Source organism: Molothrus ater, chromosome 1, assembly GCF_012460135.2.
Source record: "Molothrus ater isolate BHLD 08-10-18 breed brown headed cowbird chromosome 1, BPBGC_Mater_1.1, whole genome shotgun sequence".
NCBI lineage: Eukaryota > Metazoa > Chordata > Aves > Passeriformes > Icteridae > Molothrus > Molothrus ater.
Genome location: NC_050478.2, coordinates 46,628,121 through 46,650,520, shown reverse-complemented (window position 1 = coordinate 46,650,520; position 22,400 = coordinate 46,628,121). Strand labels below are relative to the sequence as shown.

Sequence of the window (22,400 nt, the reverse complement as noted above, 5' to 3'; positions counted from 1 at the left end):
AAATTAACCACAAACATTTTAGTTCCCTTAAGAAGAAAATTTTAGTACATTTAGGTTTTGATTCATGATCTACAGCCCAAAATCTAATTAATTCTGTCTATAAGATCTAAAGTTTTACCTGAAAACTGTTAACAGTATTTTTTTCCCATTGAAAAAAACCATTCCAACGTAAGTCTATCCTTCTATTTAAAAGTCAAAGTACAGCTGAAAAACAATAAACATATACCCAAAGCAAACAAGTCTCCTTTATTTGGGGCTCAATTATTTTCCTTTTTTTGTGTTATTCCTAGTATTACAAAAAGCTACAGGTAAACAGAATTTTGTGATGGAGGAAAGGTTTTTTTAGACCACTGTAAAATAGTTACTCTTTGTCTGAACCTGAAGTTTTATCACAGACAACTATACACTGAATTCACATAGAAAGCAGGTTTTGAAACACAGTATCAAATATTGTAGATCTACACACCCATACTATAAAACACATTAGAATTAACAAGAAAGACTCAAAAACTACAGTTTAGAAAACACCCCACATACCTCTGGTAGCTTAGGGTGTCACAGTACTTACAAGCCAAGTTATGCAGAAGGCAGCCTAAATGTTTATTAGAAAGCTATTGCTTCAGAAAATCTCACTGATGTGGTTGCCTTTACTTGGGGGAAAAAAACATCATTGTAATCTGCCCTTCTAGTATGATCTGAGCACTTTAAAATTAACCAAAATAAATTTATTAAATATGGTATATGCAGGTCAAACTCATTAGTAACTTTTCCATTTGTCAACAAGTCTAAAAACAGATTTTTTGCTACACAGTTGTTCTATAGTAATCCTGTTTTTAAAAAAGTAAATATTGACCAATTATAAAACACAAAATTGACTCTACTTTAATGAAACCAGAAAAGAAAGCTTTGTCACTGACTTCAGTATAACTGAGATTTTACACACAGAAAAAATCAAGTGCAGAATGTAAGCAAGCTAGAAAAATACATTTTTTTCAATAGATAATAATAATTCTTAATATCTAATTATATACAAGTATATTAAATATGCATAATTCTTAATATATAATTATATTCTGAAAAAGGAGTTTTCTGTGTGTAGAGGAAACGTTCAACTGCTATTGGTCATAACAATATTCACAGAAACAGAAAAACTGAAACAAACTGAAGCAAAGAGTAACCTTGATGCAATAATTCACTTAAGAAAAAGTAGCTCTCTATTAAATAAAATAAATCTTTATCTCAATATTTACCATTTTCAACATTCGAAGATCCCTTCCACTATCAGGACTTACTATCAAAGTACTGATGGACAAAATCCCTTTCAAAATGGCAAGGGGTACTTCTGTTGGTAATTATCCCTGCTAATTGAAAACTGACCCCTTTCATTTAGTCTCTTCTAGTGAGTGCTCGTCTTATCTGTTTTTCTCCATGTGATATCAGCCTCTCAATTCACCTGCTGCTCCATTGAAGAGCCTTACCCCTGCATAACTACTTGTTCTCTTTTCAAATATCTTCCAGTTTACAACAAAATTCATTTGGGTATTTCTCAATTTATTTCTTTATTATCAATCTATGAAAATATTGCAAAGGATTTTTTTGGTCATTTGATATAATTGGTGTTTGAGTTAGGAGCATATCTTATTTAAGACAGAACATCAAAATAATTTTTTCTTTGAGCTTTGATGATGATGCTTTACAGCTGACATACAAACAGATTTTAGAAAAAAAAATATTATCTGAATCTGTAACCCATCTAAAGGTTTTTGAAAAGCAATATAGTTTTTGTCCCCTCTCATTTATTTTCAGGCACTTGCAATTTTCTCTATCCTTTTGTGGTGATTTTGCAAAGTAATATCCAGAGCAAACAGTAGAAATGGGAGACAAACTATACTGATTAACAACAATCCTTAACATAGAGTTTTTTCCTTAACCATGGCACAAAAAAAGTTCAATAAGAAGTAAATTTTTTTTTAATAGTTCAAGCTAAACACATAATCAAAGAAGAGAAATAAAAATATCATATCTCTCCATACAGTTGTATCAACCATTACTGGTTATATTATACTCTTAAATAATTTCCTAACAGAATTCCATTTCAGTCATTCCATTATTTTGATTCATGATATTTGTCATGCCTTACACAAATCTCAGTCTTCATCTGCTCTATTCAAATATCAGCTTTACCCAGTTCTCTGGAAATGCCCTCCTCTGTCACTCCTTATTGACCTTTCTTGTATACAGAATTGTCTGTCCAAACTTTTACTCTTCTTAAACATGAGTTAAACTCTTACTGAGGATTTTAAAAGGTTTACAGTAATTTTTAATATTCTCCTTAGTAACTTCTGGAAACTATTAAATCATGTGATCAGAACAAAAACTTCTCCCTTTAGATGAGTGAAGCATACACAAGCATTACTCTTTTATGTCACATCATAGCTGAAAAAAACCCCAAACAAACAATAAAGTAACACTTCTAATGAATGTACCAGTCTCAGGAAACTGAAACTCTACAGATTCTAAAAGATTTAAACACAATATAGCATTCTAACATTCCTGTTTGCTGAATGGCCCCCTCACACTGACCCTTCTACATGCATTTCAAAACCAATCAGAAGAAAGCTTTAGGAAAAATATGCTATTAACTAATTAACTTAAATAGGCAGGGGATCAAGCAGGTTTCTTCCCTATTGTGCGGAGGTCTTTTATCCCTATCTTCTGTTCTCGACTTGACCGATACCGCTTCGAGACACACAAATTCCTCTGCAGGAAAGAAAACTCACACCTGCACTAAATGTATTCTTAGAGCTTTTTCCTTAATCTTTGTCACAAATTTAACTACAACAACTGAATTTCTATTTCCTTCCATTCCTCTCTGCTTCAAAAACATCTGATGCCACAAGTTCAGTAAGCAAAATATCAGCCCATTTGGTTTAAGCTAACTCAATAAAGTAATTTACAATTCTTTTTTTAAGAGTTCAGTTTACATACACATAAACTTTACATTTTATTAGCAGTGTGTTTTTAGATTTCATAGGATAAGAAATGTTTCTCAGTAGGTATACAGATTTTTAAGTATGTAAATTCATTGTGAAATGTGTTTGAAAGCATCAGTGGCATTTATGACTACAAAACTGATGAGCTGGTCAATTTGCTACAAGATGATTATACTATCAAGTAAGGCCGTGGGTGGTTGTAATTAAACTTTCCATTACATTTGAAACTTCTGATTGTACTACAAAAGCTCTATATAACATGGAAGCACGGAAGCAGTTACGCTCCATGGTAATACAGCATTGCTTGAAAGGTGTTTGCTTCCCAGTAAGGGTCAGATTTTGTTTATAAAGCACAGCCCTCTAAATTGGCTGAGACACTAGCTGTACCCAGGATTCGCCATGGGAATTAAGATTTTCAGGAATCAACTACTGAAGATTCATGGGTTTTATTCTCCACAGCTAGGGAGAATAGAGGATAGAATTTTTATAGAATGGGATATTGTGAGAGAAGAAGTTGTAATTTTCTCTATATATGGACAACACACATATTCTATATATAATATAGAAAGGATATTTTTAGGGACACATCTTCACTGCTGCAAACCATTCTCTTAAGAAAGTAATTAACAGTTAATTTGAGTAACTGTTGGGCAAAACATGAGACTTCTGTGTCTGGACTTATTCCTGGTAATTTTTAGGAGTTTAACAAGAGCTTTTCCCTATATTCCATTACAACTACTTTTATTGACCTTCAAATAATTGATGATGTGATAGTACGTACCAATATACTTGTCAAAACAAATATATTCCATGTATTATCAGAACAAGACCCCCATAATTGAAAGGCTAATACATTAACCCATGGTGCCATGTACTGTGTGGGCAGCAAGAAATGTATATGTTTTCATTGCATATTCACCACTTTGTTTCCAACATTACTCTGACTGCTTGGCAGCCCACAAAATTATTTTAATGTAAAAATGCCCAGTTTTAAAAAGAAACTGGTCTCCCTAATCTTTTTCTATAATATAGTGTTTTCATTCCAGAACTAATAGAAAAGCAAGTTAACAAAGTCCCACCACATTTTTCATATCACTACTAGAACATGGTAGCCTGAATTTTTTCTCATTCCAACATGATTTGTAATTGCTTTAGAAAGCATTAGTTGAGTGGTCTCTAATCTGAATCATTAATCTGGATAATGTTTACATTGGTTTGCCATATTTTCTCAGTCTTAACTCCGTCTTCTTTAAATAAAGGTATGCTTTGGTTTTGCCTAAGATCACTTAATTATCATATAATATAGTGCCAAGACTTAAGGGCAATCTTAACTTCATTTCCGTAAGTGGTATCAGCTTATCAAAAATTTTGCATGCAAGCTTAATTAAAACATGATGGCAAACAAAGGATGAATTAATTTAATAAGTGAATATAAAACAGACCCTAGGTGTCAAGCATAGCTGTACATCACTATAGGCTAGATCCCAAAGTACAACACCTCATCAGATTATTTCAGTGTCCAGCAAAGTGTTTTGCAAATAGGTCAGAATCTGTACAAGTCCTTGGGAAAAGTTGTGACCATAAAGGAGAATTTTACAAGCAACAGTCCTCCACGCCCACGAGGTTAATGCAAATGGCAAAAACATTCCTCACAGCATAAGATGACCTTTATTGTTTCTAATTGGGTTTCTATGTCTTCTTCAAGCCAAAGGAAAATTGTGTCTCATTAAACTGACAAACTTTTTACAGCCACCTGGTGCTGATGAACAGGAATACATCCACATGAGAAATGTCAGTGAACTTCAAATAATATGTTTTGCACTTTGACCCTTGAGGTCAAATCTACATGCAAATAAACCCCTGAAAGGCTTCAAGAAAGCAATTTCTACTGGTGCATATTAAAATACAAATTGTAGGAGATTATAATAATAGTCTAATAATTCACAGTTGCTGACCTTAAAATAATCTGCTTCTAATCCCCACTTAATTTAAAACTAAATATTTTAATAAGCAGGCCTTTACCAATGTTTTTCTCCATCAATACTTCCTCCCATAACAGCTATATTATTTCTCTGCATTTATCTTATTTTTTATCAGTATATCTGATTTGATATTTTCCCTTCAATGGAAATTAAGCAAGGATTCTGCCAAAGAAACAGAAGACTTTTTGACTGAATTATTTTAATTTTTTCTACACATTTAACTGCTTTCATGCTTTCAGAAGTATTTGTGTTCTCCAAAATTACTTATTGCCTTATTTTTAACTTTATCTTCAGTAAAAAATTTTATATAGTAGAAATGTTACAAGCTCTTTGCATGTCAGGTGAAGAAGAATAATGTGACTGGGCACATTTCCCTCTTTGTCCTAGTTAATGCTATTAAGACCTTTTAAATAAGCATTTTAACAAGTATATTCTTGATTCCCCATCTTTCTCTCAACTTGTCAGCAAGCTCTGCTCCCCGTGGAATCAAACAATAAAAGACTAACTTGACATGTTAAACAAAGGATCTGTCCTTCAAAGATACTGGGGTGAAGGAGCAATTTAATTAAGATGGGAAAAGAAGCTGCCAATCAAATTTTAAAACACCATTCATTAGATGAGTTAATAGATAAAAAGTGCCACAATTTCTGGAATCTAATCTCTTTCACTGCTGCAAGCAATACCTCACTGAACATGAATTGCTAAAAGGATTGACATAATATATTTTGGGGGAGGGAAGGTTTAGAAATGTTCACATATTCCAGTGAATCACTCTGCCATAATGCTAGCAAAGCAAGACTGGTGTGTTCCCCTTGGGCAAACACCTGTTTACGAATTGGGACATATCATTAGAAGTGACTTCACCTTCTTTTATGCTCCATGCCAAATTCAGTACAACTCATTTGGGCTATACCAGACCAGCATTCCATTCCCATGTTATGGACAATTAATTGCAACCTTCAGTTAGACTACTTATCTAAGGTGTTTAAGACGGGAAAAGAAACAGAAACAGCTTTCAGATTTTCCACCTAAAGAAATATTGCCACTAGTTTAGTTAACACAAATATAGCCCAGAAAAGGATGAATGAATGAAACAAATTATTAACCCACAAAGTGCGTAACACTTCCCATTCATTAATGATGTCATTCAAACTTATACCTTTTTTAAATTAAAAAACAAACACACAGAGAAACAATAGAGAAAAATTCTACTCGACAAACTACTCAAAGGACTCAAAAAAAAACCTTTTGTCATCTACAGCATTTTTGCAAAATTCCAATATGGATATATGTATATATATAGAGTATGTTTTGCTGAAAATAAAAAAGAAATAATAAAGTAAAATGACAATGTATCTACTCCTTTAAACAACATCAGTAGGAATCATAAGTGCAAAATCAAAAACATGGAAGCTACTTAAGTACCATAGATTGATGATGAAATGCACCAAATCTCTTACAGTAATTTTTGAGAATACAAATAGGCTAAGCAGCTTAAAGTCCACTGTTATTTGAGGTACCTAAATATGGCATGGGAACTTACAGTGGATTATGTAAAATTCAGACATGTAAAGACTGGTATTTTTAATATCAAGAAAATTCACCCATCTGCCATTTATTACTCTACACTCTTATTTTTATTATTGCCATCACTCTTTTGACTGTGCTGTAGAACTGTAGATAACAGTGGTTAGAAATAACATGAGAGATTGATGTAACATTATAAATACACACTGTTTTAGTTGTAGTGGACCACATCCTGGTTACCAGGCAGATGTTTGCTTTCTGCTAACACACAGTAAATGCATACCATCAAAGCCAAAATGGGGGTCACTTCCTACATTGCTTCCTCCAGTATCAGAAACTTCAAAGCAGCAAAGCCAGATCTGTGCCTGTAAGATTCTCTGCCAGTGTGCCTGAACTGTCTCTACCACTCCAAGGAGCACAGCAGGTTCTGCCTTGTACCCACTGCCCCACAAAGAGCCTGGGAGCTGCTCCGCAGCACACGGAGTCCACAAGTAGTCCCAGATGCCAAGATCTCAGCATGCTCTTGATGACATCTGGGACATGCTGGCATGTCATCCCCATGCTTAAGGGAATGCTGGAGCCTCCCTCTAAAAGCAATATGGTCAGAGTCAATAACATGCCCCCATACTCCATCCCAAGAACAGCTGCGTTTGAGTAATTTTGACTGAAACAAAACTCATTTGAGGCCTGTGACAGCAAAACAGAAGGTAAAGACTTCCCCAGATCTCCCTAGCAGACCAGACAGGTCCTTTTTCTGATGCTAAATATTAAAAGGCAAGATATAAATATGACAGCCAATGCTTTTCTCAAGTTTTATGTCAGACAGGTCTAAGGATTGCACATCCAGTATTATTGCTTATGAAGACACTATACTGAACTAATAGTTAAACCCAAACATTTACATTTAGCTTTTTTATTTATTAGTAAAATATTAATTAAAAGATAACATTTTAATGAGAAAACTATTGCCAAGCACTTGATAAATCATCAAAAGTATTAAGACAAATTCATATTCATGAATTCATAATTAATTCTGTGTGCTTCCAAGAGTATTTACAATAATATTGATGTAGTAAATTAGTATTGGTAATATATGAAATCAAAATTAATGCATATAAAGGACAGCCTGAGAATGGCAACTTTAAATGCCAGTATTTGTCTACAGGAAGGTGCCCCTGTCCATAGCAGAGAGGACTGGAACTAGGTGATCTTTAAAGTCCCTTCCAACCCAAGCCATTCTATGTTTTTATGAAAGGACTAAATATTAAAATACAGATTCTGATGACTAACATTAGTCACTTCCATGTAACTCCATATGTAGCATTTACCTCACTTTTTATTCTTTTCCTGATATCTAGGGCTAACTTGTTATACTGTTATACTGTTCACTAAGCAAAACTTACTTGCAAAAAGTAGAACAAATATTTAGATTAATGAGCTGGGGGGACACAACTAGATTTTTTACTTCTACAGCTTAACTGCAGTTTATTACAGTAGCCAGGCAATATTACAGTTGTTCTATCTGTTCTCAAGGATTGCACTTAGTATTCCTGAAAAAGGCATTGCACAAAAATATCTGAAACAAAATATTTTATCTCAGTCTTTGCTAGCAACTATCTCTAATATCTTAACCAATTTTTTTCAAAAAACAAAGAAAATTTTAAATGGCAATAATAAATTTTTCCAAAATCTGGTATTTATGTAAAAGCAATTTCCTACACTGTCTGTAAGGCTAAGTAGCTAACTATACAAGATCTGTACATTTGAGCATAACCATTTTGTAAGTGTCTTACTACATCATAGATTTGAAAAATAGCACCTAATACCTTGGAATAGTGTGAAAGAAATAAGGGGTTGTGTTCTCTAATGTGGTCAAGCTCTGTGCACTTGGTACATTACGCTGTCTTTTAGCAGAAGTGAACTGAGCCACCTCCTGCAGCCATAGGAACTGTGCAGCCATTCCCCATTTATCTGAGCTCAGGGGCTCTCGAGCATGACCCTTTATAGAGGTCTCATGAGTAACTGGTACTTCTATATCCTCCTAGAAGGATCTAAAAAACCCAAATCTAAGGAGGTAAGTACAGGTGGCGCAGCATTCTCTAGTCACTGCATTAACAAGTCAGTCAGGTGCAAGACAGCTCTAGCCAGAAATTTTACTAAGGTGCTTTTAGCGCTGTTTTAACCCAGTAATCTTAGGCACAGCACTTCACACTATGAGTTCAGAACTGCAGCACAGCCAGAAGTAACTCATACCTGCCTATTACAGATGTGTAGACAAACCCAACCAAAAGCAGAACTCTCATGGATTCATTTTCAATATTGCCACAGAGCCAAGGATCTTGCCAAATAGAGGTAATGTTGAGGTGTAAAAAATATATTATTGCAATTTTAATTTTAGTTCACATTTCATCATTATCACTAGAGAAAGAAAGAGGCTGAGTGCTGAAAAAACAAGTACTTCAACTCCTGGCTCAATTCTCTGCCATCAATTCCTCATGTGCTAACTAGAATAAAATCTCACACCTCAGTCTCAAAGGACAGATCAAAAGTACAATGTAAATTATCCAAAAAAAAGAACTCTGTTCCACCAAATTTCTGTCAGATTATATAATATATTAGGTCTAAACAAGAGAAAGTATAATATCCAACTTGGATTGTGTACAACCGTGCCCTCAATCCAGCCATGCAGACAAGGCTGTCCCACCTGTTTTATTACAAACACCTCACATGTAAGAAACTGAAACATTCTAAAAATCAAACAGAATGTCTGCTGCTAGAGGTATCCTAAAAAACTCTGCTTTTTATATTCATATGAATCTATACACACAAATACATATTTGAACACACTATATATAACATACTACAGACTACATAAATATACTTCCACATATCAGCTATATAAAATTAGCATGAGGAATCCACACATTTCCTTTTCACAAAACTGTTGTGAGTTTAGGTAAAAAATAATATGACTCTACTGGCTTGGGATTTTTTTTATCTTCTAATTTTCATGTTGAACATGAAGCACCTACACTTAACAGAATTGGCCTTTTTAAATGAGAACCATAGCAGTGTTACAGCACAGATTTTTCGGAAGTGAACTGCAGCCTAATACAACTAATATGCATAGAGCACACTCTCCCAGGACTAGTATTCTGCTTCCAGAACAAGGGAGGCCCACTTATTCAGCTGACCTCCCATCCTGAGAGGTATTAGGACTCCTCCTCAAACTACTGAGTTTCAATCCTGGCCTAACTCCAGTACTGCACTCGTTTCATAAACGTGCTTTCAGAGCCAAGACATCTGCGTACTTCAGTGACATGCATGTTATAAAAGGAGTGTTTATATCCAACTTCAGCATAATGTGAAAGTTTAGCAGCCACAAGACAGCTTTATACATTGACTGGACATTACTTAAAGGCTTCATTGTACTTCCAATGACAGTATTCAGCAAAATAACTAGAACTCTATAAATTAATTACACTTTCTTCTAATAATTATTAAACTCTCCTGGGTTTATAAATAAGGTGGCTCAAGCATCAGGAAACATGGCAGGAAGCCCAATGACTGATTTAAAATTTATCCCTACTGACCAGTACTTCCCACTATCATTGTTCACTGCAGGAAACAAGAAAGTTAAGCTTCAAATCATCCAATATGCAGCACTGCAGCTGCTGAGCTGCACAGCTTTCTGAGAGTGCTCTGTCCCAAGCAGAGCCAGTTCTCTGATAGGGTAACACAGTGGAACTGAAATTCTTTCATGCCCATGAACCCTATTCTTGACCTGGCATTTAAAGTCTTCATTTCTGCCCCCTTACTGCTAGTCTTCCTACATATACCATTCACCCTGGCAAATTCAATGTATATTCAACTATTTTCCCAGTAGTTTGAAAGGAATGAAAAAAAACAGTAGTTTCAAATACCTGTCTAGCTCTTTCAGAGAGAAATGGTACATACTGCATACCTACAGGAATTACTTGTCTTCCAAATAAAGCTGGACACTCCACAAGCAACTTTTAAATGGGTTATTACAATGTTTATAAAAATCCACTGCTATGAGCTTAGAGTGCAAATATGTTTTATCATCATTCACTGTCATCTGAATCTGGATGGAAAAGTCACAACTGCTAACAGTGATACCTAGACAGATACCATACTGGAAAAAGAATGCATGAGTAAGGATGAAAGAAAACATCTGAAAAAAGCACCATTTGTACCTAATCTTCCATGGAAGATGTTACAACAGTCCTATAAAAACTGTACTCACTCATCTTGTCACTTTCCTCTAATGCTCTGCTCTCATTTGCTAAAAATTTCCATTTTAGATTCCTAAATACGTTATTTAACTCCATAGTGAAACGTGTAGGAGTACCCCCTTAAATAGCTGAAGAATGGAATGGTGTCAGGGCCTTAGTAATTTCACAGAGTAATCTACATAATCTTTGCTGACTATAAGTTAGATACTTTAGCATTATCAATCATACCTCCCTACTCTTGCTTTTCCCTGAAAGCTTTTAAGGAGAGACCATGACTTTGAGCCACTTTCAGTAATAAGAAGAAAAGCAGAAGCCTGCAGTACCAGTTTGGAAAGCCTTACAGATGCTTTATTTCCTCAGAATAGCTGAAAAGCACATTCCTCTTCTGCCTTTCACCTTACAGATTCCCACTGCTGCTTGCATCTTCCCATGACTTTCTATACACATACCCCACATTCCCTGTTTGGTGGTGTTTACGGTCCTCTGCATAAATTTCCTTTCACTGTACACATGCCCCAATACTCCAGAATTAATATATATCCAACATACCACATTCTATCTCCTAAACCATTTATACTCATGGAAAAATATCTGAAGGGAAGAAACAGGTCTGAAATAAATATTTAACACAAATTGGAATTTCATCACTTTCATCAGTAAACATATGTGAAAAATTTAATATTTTCATCATAATTCTTAAGAAAGTTTGTAAGCAAGCAACAAATAAACGGCCTTTTTCAGATGCTTTACAAATTAATACAAATTTGGCAGGTCTCAATTTTTTTCCTCCTCGCTTCACTGATTGTCTGGCAAGACAGTAAACTTTTTCCATAAGTGATGCAATAAAATCCCCATCTTAAATGTGTAATTCAGCTCCATCTTAATGGCTCCTTAAAATGTTTTATGGCCTTTCTAGATATGTCCAGTACTAAGGCAAGTGTAAATAAATTCAGAATTCTTTGAGAATACAATATTTAAATACAGTACACAAAGCTTCGTTTGTGAGGCTGGGGTCAATACTCAATACATTATGTTTTCTGAGACAGCTCTACTGCCTCCTTTTCATAAAGCCTTACTTGTAGAGGAGGGAAAAAATGCCTTTTCCTGTCAAAGAGCTCATCTGCTAACACTGTAATGAATATGATATTTTTAACTACAAGATGAATGTAGTGTGAAATGAATACAGGTATCTATGATCCTCCCAGCTCTAAAAGCAGTTGTGTTATGAATATTTAAATAAACATCTGGATTCCCTTTAGAATTTAGCTGGAAAGGGAATGCTTTACTGAGAATAGTGAATGGAGAACAAGGATTCAGACATCTCTCAGATGCACGAAATTGTTACATGATTCCTCTCTCTCTAATGAATATAAAAACATACCTAAATAACAGCTTGAAAAGTATGATTAACAAGAAGTCCAAGTTTTAACATTTTCATTTTGCAGACTATTTGGTAATTTAAAATCTCAATGCAAACCCATAGTATTAAAACTTACCAGTTGAATTTATGAAACCATTCCATTTTTGAGTCATTTAATTTTGTGGGGTTTGAGATAGCCATGCTATCAATATGAACAATACAAACCCATTTTATACCCAAAAAAGTCAAGAGTGGAAAATAACATTTCAAGTTCTTAATTTCAAAATGCTACCTCTTTCCAATTTCCTTCTTTAGTCTGTATTAGGAAATATAAGTCACTCTAGATTTCTAGATGAACAAGAAATATGCACATATCCTCCATACAGAAGTTTGAATACAACATTCTGACAACTACAAATAATTGTGAAAGCCTGCAGACTAGCTAATACTAATTAACAGGCAAATTTTAGTGATTTGGCATTTTCTGATGAAAAAATACTCAGACAAAAAAATTAAAGAGCTCCAGAGAAGGGACAGTGTTCTCCAAAATAACGAATAATTCTGCATGTGTAGTAAAAGCATAAAAAAGATAAGTTTAATATGGCAGAAAAAGGAAAGCAGAAAAAAATAAGAGCATGAAAGAGACGTATCTGCAGTAGACATTCAGGATGCCAAAAAGAAGTGGCTCCTGGACATCTGGATTTGTAGGTGTTAAAAGACATCAAATTAATTAAAATTTTGGAAGAAAATACAATGAAAATAACAATAAAATACAATGAAATAATTATTTCCCATTTACACTCAAAATTGTAAAAATTTTTTTTAAAAATCACAAAGATTTTTTTTGCACCTCTGTCACATTGGAAAATTGATGCTTGTCCTTCATTGAACATCATTCTTGATCAGTCTTCCTACTACTTCTTACACACCCCACAAGCTTGTAATGTAAAATTTGTGAAGACATGTAAAATTCCATTTTCTTATGCTCCAGGTTTACAACTTCACTGCTAAAATCAATCAGCTGTTCAAATAGATGATAAGACAGGAGTCACATGTAGATCCCAAGTTAAATTTGAAGGAAAACTCCAAATTGCTAGAAGAGAGCATCCCATGAGCAAAATGATCTAACACAGTCCATCACAGGTTTTTTACATCTAGAGGTTGAATGTCACAGATTAATCTGCCAATCTGTTATTTTTCCAAATGTTTATACAGCTCTAAGCCTCTGACTTTAGAACCTTTAGAAACCTTTAGGAACTTTTAGACCAGAAAAGTGTAAGAATCAAAATTTAGCAAACCAAGCTGGTAAAAATGCTACTTTTGAAACACACTAAAATACACAGTGAAATGTTGATACCTAAACAGCAGTTGTTCTTGTTGATGGATTTTTTTATTTCACACTTTTTAAATTATTGGTGAAATGGTTGGTTTTTGTTCAGTTGAAAAATCAAATATCTGGGCAAAGATCTCAGAGGATTATCAACTCTAACAAATTCATCAAAGCATTAAAAATGAAAATAGAGTATTTCAAACATTAATATGGAGCACACTTTGCAAAAATTACACCAAAATAATTTAAATAGGAGTACATATTTGAAAAACTGAAAAGAAAAGTAAATGGAGAAAGAATTTCCTAAGATGACAGAAATTCTTCATTTTACTTGCTATGGTTAAAGATTGAGTCTCAATGTCCTCTTACTACACTGTCACTTGGAAATAGCACTTCCTGCTTTTATTGCACTTTCAATGTGTGCATCATAGTACTATACTCTAAACTGCAGCAAGTGAAGATTGTAAAAACTATCATAGTAAAGCTAAAAAAACATTCAGGTTTCCCAGTGCCAGATCTCCCAGTATATTCACTGGGTCACATTGCCCACAATGCAACTAATTACATGTGATACATAAATTGAAAACATTTAAGTGACAGAGATTGCCTGCTGAACCTAATTATTTGGTTTTCTCAACTGCTGTTATCAGTTTGAAGGAAGCAAGGAAAATGGCTCTAAGAGTGTGAAACTTGAAAGAAAGGGAAAACTGTTTACAGAACAAAGGCAGAATTATATGCTAGCTATTATATTCCCTTACTGTTATTTGGTATCTGCTAAAAGCAGATTAGTAAGGTTTGTAAGCAATCAGTTTGTGTTACTAATAAAGTTTTTCCTTCCTGGAGGTAGGAATAATTGACATTTACCACTATTTCTAAGCAATTTATATGTAGCCTAATTCTGTGGCATATATTAAAAATAAAATTATTTTAAAAGCTAAACACTAATTTTCATTGAGTAGTACCTAAAAAAACTCACGTACTGGACTTCATTTGAATTTCATTTAATCTGCATCAATCCTGACTGGAGACCACAGCACAGGAGGAGTCTGTGATCCAAACAGTATTTCATCTGCAGGGGCTCACACCAGTGCTGTGCTGCACACCCAGCATGGTCTTCAGGCCTGTGTTGTGGGGCACAAATGCCCTGGCCACTGGACACATGGAACCAATGCCTTGTGCAGAGGAGCCTGTTGGCAGCTCCACCTCCATACCAGCAATTGCACCACTTGCATGGCCTTGTCTTTACCTGAACATGCACAGCAAGGTCTCCCAAGAACATAATTCCATTTCTATTGTAGGAATTAAAAAGAGTTGTTTGCTTGTTTTGCAGGATAATCCTTTAATAGCTGGAATGATCAAAAGAGAGAATCCTTTCCACAGGGGTTGTCTGTCCAGCACACTGCACATAAGTTGGAGGTGGTGCTGGGCTCCCAGCATCTGAAGGGATGCTTTTTACAGGGTGAACAGCATTGTGAATGATGCCTCATGGAGTGCAAGTGCCTTTTTTATCGAGATCAACAGCTTCTAGCACAAAGCATTACCTTGTGTCTATGTTGTCTCTGTATCTCTACTGCTGGCTCAGCACACTGCGGCTAGCAAGAACATGGGAGCCTGCCTAGGGCTTTGCAGCAGCTCCTGCTACCCACTAAAGACCCAGAAAGCCAAATCCAGGAAAGCACCTAATTGATGCCCTGTAGCTTTACACTGAACCCTTTAGAGAGGGCTTAAAGCACTGCCCTAGGAACTGTGATTCCAGGTCCCAACCCTCCTTAATTCCTATTAAGCTCCCTAGTCATCAGGATGAAAAGACCCAGGAATGGCACCCACAGAAGTTGGACCCAAATGAAGTAGGGAATGCAAAATTTATAATGCCAGAAAATAAATTAATGCAAACTACAAGACAGTGAGAAGAAATATCTTATAATCCACTGAGCTCTTTGGCTATGGCATATTTTACTCTGGCCAGACCAAATTCTTTCCCCATAACTGTGCTATTCAAAGGAATGCATTCAGATGTAACTACTATTATGAAGGTCAAATACCACACAAGTTATTATAAAAATCTTTTTCCCTCATATGCTGGATAATATCAGGTATAGCAGAGAAGAAATACCCAGGGGAGTGGGTTTCACTGATTATTGAACCAGCCAGATTATTGAGCCTCTTTCTCTGGTTTTTTGCTTGCAAGTAGATTCATCCCATACTGTTTTAATTAGAATTTTGATTAATTATTAAAAATTCAGTTGTTATAATTTTCTTACATCATACATGAGCATGCTGCAATTAATGAACTATTTTAAGCACTCAGACTACTCAAGCATGTTTCTGAAAAGCTGACTGTAAACACATTAGACAATGAATCAAAGTCTATTCTACAAAAACTATGGTAAAAGCAAAGAAAACATGAATATGTAAGCTTGTATTGAAATACTAACTTACCCAGATTTTCTATATTAAATCTACTCAACATCTCACAAACACAGTTTTACTATAATTAAGACACGACAACACTGCTGTAAATAACTGGGCTTTCTCTACTCATTTAAGCTCTGAAAGGTCTGTGTTTTAATAAGATCCAGCATGCACATCTCCTTTTTAGAGAAACAGAAAAAGATCTGCATATATAAGACAAGTGTCATTCAAAACATCTAGAGCCTGTTAAAGAATGCTTGCCTAGTTATTCTCCAAAAGACTGAGCAAGTCTTTTCCCCATCTTCAATAAAGACCATAGTACAATCCTGCCTCTTGGAATAAGCACTCATTTTCAACCAAAAATAATCACCCTACCCATCATCACCATGTAAAAGCAAAACATTTGGCTTCTATTCCTTTGGTGTACTCTTCCTTTACTATTGAATCTATTCCTTTTGTCCCTCAAGCTGTCTGCCTTTGTTTCATCTTATTTATTCCTTAAAATCTAGAGACTCTTTCCCACCCTCATCATTTTTTTTCAGAACTGTGGGTCTGGTTATTTGTGAGCTTCCAATTTCCCCAGCAGACCTCCCCTTTGTCCAGACTCTCCCTGTGTACAAAGATGAAAAATACAAAGAAATACGGTTTCACAGATGCCAATCATTTCTCCTTCATTATCTATCTACCTTAAAGCATGGGATTTTTTTTAAGTATTCATGCCAAGAAGAGACTGTTTCCTTGTTTATGCAGCTGTTTTAAAAATTAAAAAGTTTGAGAAAAAAAAATTCTATTTCCTTCTTTTCCACATCATAAGTATTTAGGAAGTATGATATTTTTAAATTAATTATCATTCACCTGTCTAAAGCTTTCAATTTATTATGACCCAGATTCTCAAAAAAGTCTATGGAGAAGTCCATTTTTTTCAGAACTTAAAAAACCTCAAATCTTAAGTATTCATGTAAGCACACCAGGCCCAAATCAGTGAGTCAATGAGCAGGCTATCATTGAGTCTCATGCATGCTGGGCTGGGTCCGTTGCACATGAAAAAAAGTTCCTGATAAAATGATAAAGAAGCAAATATTAAAGCTACCAATGAAATACTTCTTCTTCTGCTCTAGCATTAGGTCAAACCACCACACAGACCTTCAGTAATCTTAACCACAATGAGTAGTTGGATTTGGCACATATTTGAATCAGCTCTACACAGAACAATTTACACGATCAAAATTATACCCATAAGATCACACATATGGACCAAAACACCAGACTTTTTAATCTGAAGGCTGTTTTTAATTCTGCTCTTGCTATTTTTTCAATATGATGGGTTTAGTAATTTGGCTCTTCTAAAGGCATTAGCTACCAGGAAAACAAAGACATAAACAAGAACTAAAATTAAACCAGTTCTTATATACTTTCTGCCTTTCACAATTTGGCTTTATAGGACTACAGTACACTTACAATTCTCATTTCCTTGGAGGGAAGAAGGGGAACAAAGTCTGAGTGGTATCAATAAGGTGCTACAGTTCACTCTGTCCTGTCACTAAATGTGAAACAGGATCTCAACCACAGCAGAATTTGCTGTACAAAGACTTCATACAAGATTACCACTGCAGAATTCAGCATAATGTTGGCATTGCTAATGGGATGAAACTAGAACAGTATGAATAATACATTACACACACCAATCAATGTTACACTGTAAAAGGCTGATGGAAAATAAATACTCTTCATGAACACCAAGGAAGAACTTCCAAACACAAATATTTTATGATTATTCATTTATTATCTTTACTAGATGAAAAAAAATCAACTGAGTGACAAAAGTGTAAAAGCAGCATAAATGTTGCTCTCTCTTTACCAAATATTTATTATTTCTTTGAAGCATGACTAGCTTCTGTACTTGCTGGGAATTCTTCCCCTCCCCCGTGCTTTCCCTCCCAATCACGACACACAAAATCTAAATGTCCAATCCTACTTTAAATAATTTCTAGGCCTCCATAGATGATTTGGATTTAAAAACTAAGATGAAGTTGTATGTATAAAAATAATTTGCCTGCCAGTTATTTTGTCTGAAAGTTTCAAATTCTCTTCCTCTCTTCAGTGTCACCTTACCCATCTTTTATCCCAAGTACAATCCCTACTACATTTCTCTGCGCTTCAGTCTTCCTAAATTCATACTTTCTTACCCAAAAGTAACAACCTTCCACACATATGTACCTCCCTTGAGCTAAGATCCATCTTTTTTAGTCTCACTAGCACTATAGGTACAAAGAATTATAGCTATGAAGTGCTTTCCTACACAATACCTTACTTCAAAATTGTCTGCACCCACCTCTCCCAGGGGCTTCACAAATCCATCCAAGGTTCAGTTCTCCTTCTCTATTGCCCCACAACCTCAAGAACAATCAGACTCTGTGCAGATCATAAATACCCCCTGCTAGTTGCAGTGCTTGGAAAAGTAAAAAGAAGGCTGCAAAGGTTCTCATATCATGATAACAAAGACATCTCTGTATTCCAGCGCCTTGAAACTCTCCTCTTTCCCTGTATGCAGTTCACAGTCAGTCCAGGAGCATATAGTCTGTATCATCATTGAAGCAAAAAAACACAGGGGCATCATATTCTCTTCAAGTTAACATTCCACCTTCTCTTTTCTCTCTCAAAAAAACCCAAACATGAAGCATATTCTTTGTAAACACTTTCTAAGAACATTCTTCCCACTTGCTCAATTTTCGAAATCTTCATTTCACTTACAGAACGTGGTTGTCAAAGACTAAAGACTTCATCATATATTAATTTCAGAACCAACCTACCAAATCCCATCATGATAATTATCAAGGGGTTATGATAATTATCAAGGGGTCATGATTATCCCAAAGACTTCTCAATACAGAAGGCTTTTATTACTATGTTCAGGCTCATCAGATTATTGTTGTGATTGTTATATCTTTTCAATGATACATCTATATTGGCCACCTGTAAACTTTGCAAGTTTTTCAAATTGTGATTCCGTATCTACAAGTGGTCTTCCCAGCAGAATTCATGAAGCAACCAGCACCTGAAAATACAAATAAAAACTACCTACACAGAAAGTCCATTCTGCTGGCAGATATACAGATGAGCCTGCCAGAAGGCAAAGTCAGAGGCCAGCTCCTGACTGCAGTCAGTGCCAATTTAAAATATTAATTTTTATGGTATTAAAGCAATGCCTCTGTAAAACAAATTGATTTTGTCTGCATTCAAACACTTTATATCCTTCCTTCTTTCCAAATTCCAATCAGTTAGAAAGTAAAAAATAAGTAAAAATCCATCACTGTGAAGGTACCCATTATGCTACAAAAAGAAAAAGAAATATTGTATTAGACTGTACAGTATTTGAGGCAATGATTGGTAATTTAAGTTTGGACTGCCCACAGGGAAAGGTTCCAATGTGAGCGTGGTCACAGTGTACTACCACAAAAGAAATGTTAAGAGTAAAAGAATACTGTAGGGCAGGCCTAAAATTAGTCATTGCCACATGTCCCACATTATTTGGAGAGAATTTTAAGCTTTTCTTTGTGAACCTTATGGCCTGTACTTGTTGACCACTTTTCCTTTAGTTTACTGAAACTAACAATGAGCTTTGTAAAATTAAGTATTACTTTCACAGGAATAATGGCCATTCCAACAATCACATTTTCTCATTAGTGAGTGATCCTTAAACATATTCCGCCTTGTCTTCTTGTAAATAAAATCTTTACAAAGCTAAGGCCAGAAAAATACCAGATGAGCTTTGCACCATTCTTGCTCTGTTAAGTTTTTCTGGTATGGGAAAGGTCAGTAACTAATTCCCTTCAGACTACAGACTGAGACGGATCCAAAAATTTAAACAAAAAACAGTACTAAAAGCCAATAAATGAACAAGATTCATCTGATTGTGTAACAGCTTTCCTAAATACCTCCATGTTCTTATCATTCTGGCCTTCATCCTTACCCAAGGATAGTAGAGCCATTACATTCAAAACTTGGTTAGGATTTGGTGAACTGAAATGGCAAGGGGGAAAAAAAAAGGAAAAACTTTTTTCTGTACTTGCAGAACATGCAATACACTGGATGTCTTGAGACTAACCGGAGTCTGTAGGTACCAGAAATATTTAATTACTTTGCACTGTATTGAACAACTTGATCAGAAACAAACGGGAATTTTCAAATTTAACAGAAACTTTTTTTTTACTGCCATCAGAGAGATCCAAAGTCACAGTGGAAGCAAATTATTCAGCATGTCTCAGAGGCTGTTACCAACAGCTGCTAGAGCCAGAGGACATGGGAGAGCTAGGGAACTATTGGTTGCAGCAGACTGAAATGTTGGGATAGCCTCCTAAAAACCCTGATCTGATTTCTCTCCAAACATCCCTAGCCCTTCAGCATGGCAACATCAGTTTCTCCATACGCTACTTCTGCCACTGTGCCCTGGGGAATTGTCCTTATCCGACCAGTGAGGAGGGCAGGGAAGGGACTGGTGCAACAAACTCTACACTTCTACTGGGCAAAGGTGTCAGGGAAGGGCCACTGGTGGCAAGAGGGGAAAGGGACCCGCTGATGGATGGGAGGCAGACTGTGGGGTGATGGGTCACCAGTGCCCACAAAGGACTGGATGGGGATCCCAGCAGACTCACTCATCCTCAGTCTCTCATGTGACCTGCTCATGTTGATTAATGAGCTGAGAATGAACTCTCTGGGAACAGTTCCCACTTTAACTTTGGCAGTGCAAGGCATTTTGAAACCCAGGATCAGGAGGACCAAGGGATCAGGCGGCAACCCAAACAGTGAAAACATAAACCTGATTACAGCTCTAAATCCAGATTCTGACATGGGAACAACACTAGAGACTATTAGTAAAAAACTACAGCTTGATTCAAATTATATGAATTTTAACAGACAGGTTAAGGAAAACCACATTCCTTTGAGATTTCTTAAGAAATATTTTATACAACCATTTTAATTTTCAATTCTTTAATATACATATTTAGCTAAGAAAATACAGAATATATGTCGCTCTTAGACTCATCAACATGTTTTCAGGCTAAATTTCTTCTTTTCAGTTTCTGAAAACTACTACTGGGTCCAGTGTCATAAAAAACTATACTTTTAGATAGTGTCTTCACTTCTTCTATATTGCTGCTATCCAGCAAAGTTTTGCCTACATAAAGATAAGACATCCTTACTTAAGTGAGTTTAGACATGCAGACACAGAGGGAACATGCAAGAATCCTTTGGCATCATTGGGAATTTCCCCTCAATATTTCTGGAAGATTGACTCAAATTGCATGTATTATCCAGATAGATCTATTTGCATACTACTCTTACTTACATTTTGGAGGGTCACAGCAACTGTATAATCTGGTATTAATGGGGTCAATTTAATTAGGGCTTTAAAAGGTTAAAGAAAGATGTTTGCATGTTATGGTGAAATAAAGGCCAAAACAATTAGACTTGCAAACTTCTAAGCAATTATGCAGGTAAAAAAAAAAAAAAAAAAACAAACCAAGCACCAAAAACCACCAAAGAAACAAATATTAGTAGCTAAAATTATAAAAGACAGGAGAGGCTAATAGCTTAAGTATGGGGAAGAAGGCAAGAAACCTGAATTGTAGTTTCAACTCTTCCATCAGATTGCAGTCTGGCCTCAGATGAAGTACTAACCAGTAGCATTTAGCAACCTACTGTTCAAAGTTCTGCTTCTACTTAAAAGGAATGTTTGAGAGACTTTAGAATTTACCTAATTATATATTAACACTTCTTTAATGATAATTTTCCTAGTAAATTCTATCAATGTTTCAGAAGGAAAAAATAGCTGAAAAATTTAACTAGACTGCAATCTTCTTATACATTTCATCCATAATTTGGTATTTTATGTATGATAAGCTCCTTTTTTTACAACATACCAAGTCTTACCAGGAAAGCCAAACATATTTACAATATTTGTCTTTTGCTGCACTCTGCTGGAACAATCCATTTTTCCACTGAAAGTAAATCTGTGCCATACATGATGCAAAAGTTAATAAAAGAGAGAGGCAAAAAATGTGAGCGATTTTTATTGTGAAAAGTGTACTCTTTTGAAGAACATATCAAACCAGAATCTAGACATTTAAAGCCATATTTAGTTGGCCTAATAAAGTGACCTATTTTTAATGTTAGAGCATCTAAAACACTCCTAGATAGAAGGAATTAAAGAGGGCTCCCCAGGTTCAGAATAAAACTACAATCAATTAAGTGCCTCAATAAGACACAGAAAAGCCTCTTGAAACAGAGATTGGAAGAGCCTGGATTTGCAAATGCATCATTTTACCTATTCTTCACCTGATAAGCATGCTATTTTGAAAAAGCAATATATGCACAGACACCTAGCCCCTCCATTTGATCCACAAGCAAAATACAAAAAAAAAGTTAAGAGACTACATAGGTTATTATAACGTTTGCAGAAAATGAGACAAGACTTTGACTCTATTTTAAAAAGATACTTCAATTCTCTTTTAAGAAAATACTTCAATTTCTTTTATGAAA

General features: G+C 35.3%; 1 protein-coding gene across 1 annotated transcript in view; it reads right to left on the bottom strand.

The window, feature by feature from the left end:
- Positions 1–22,400, bottom strand: part of BBS9 (Bardet-Biedl syndrome 9) — a 283,034-nt gene that overhangs the window by 171,477 nt on the left and 89,157 nt on the right. The gene's annotated exons all lie outside the window — the stretch shown is intronic.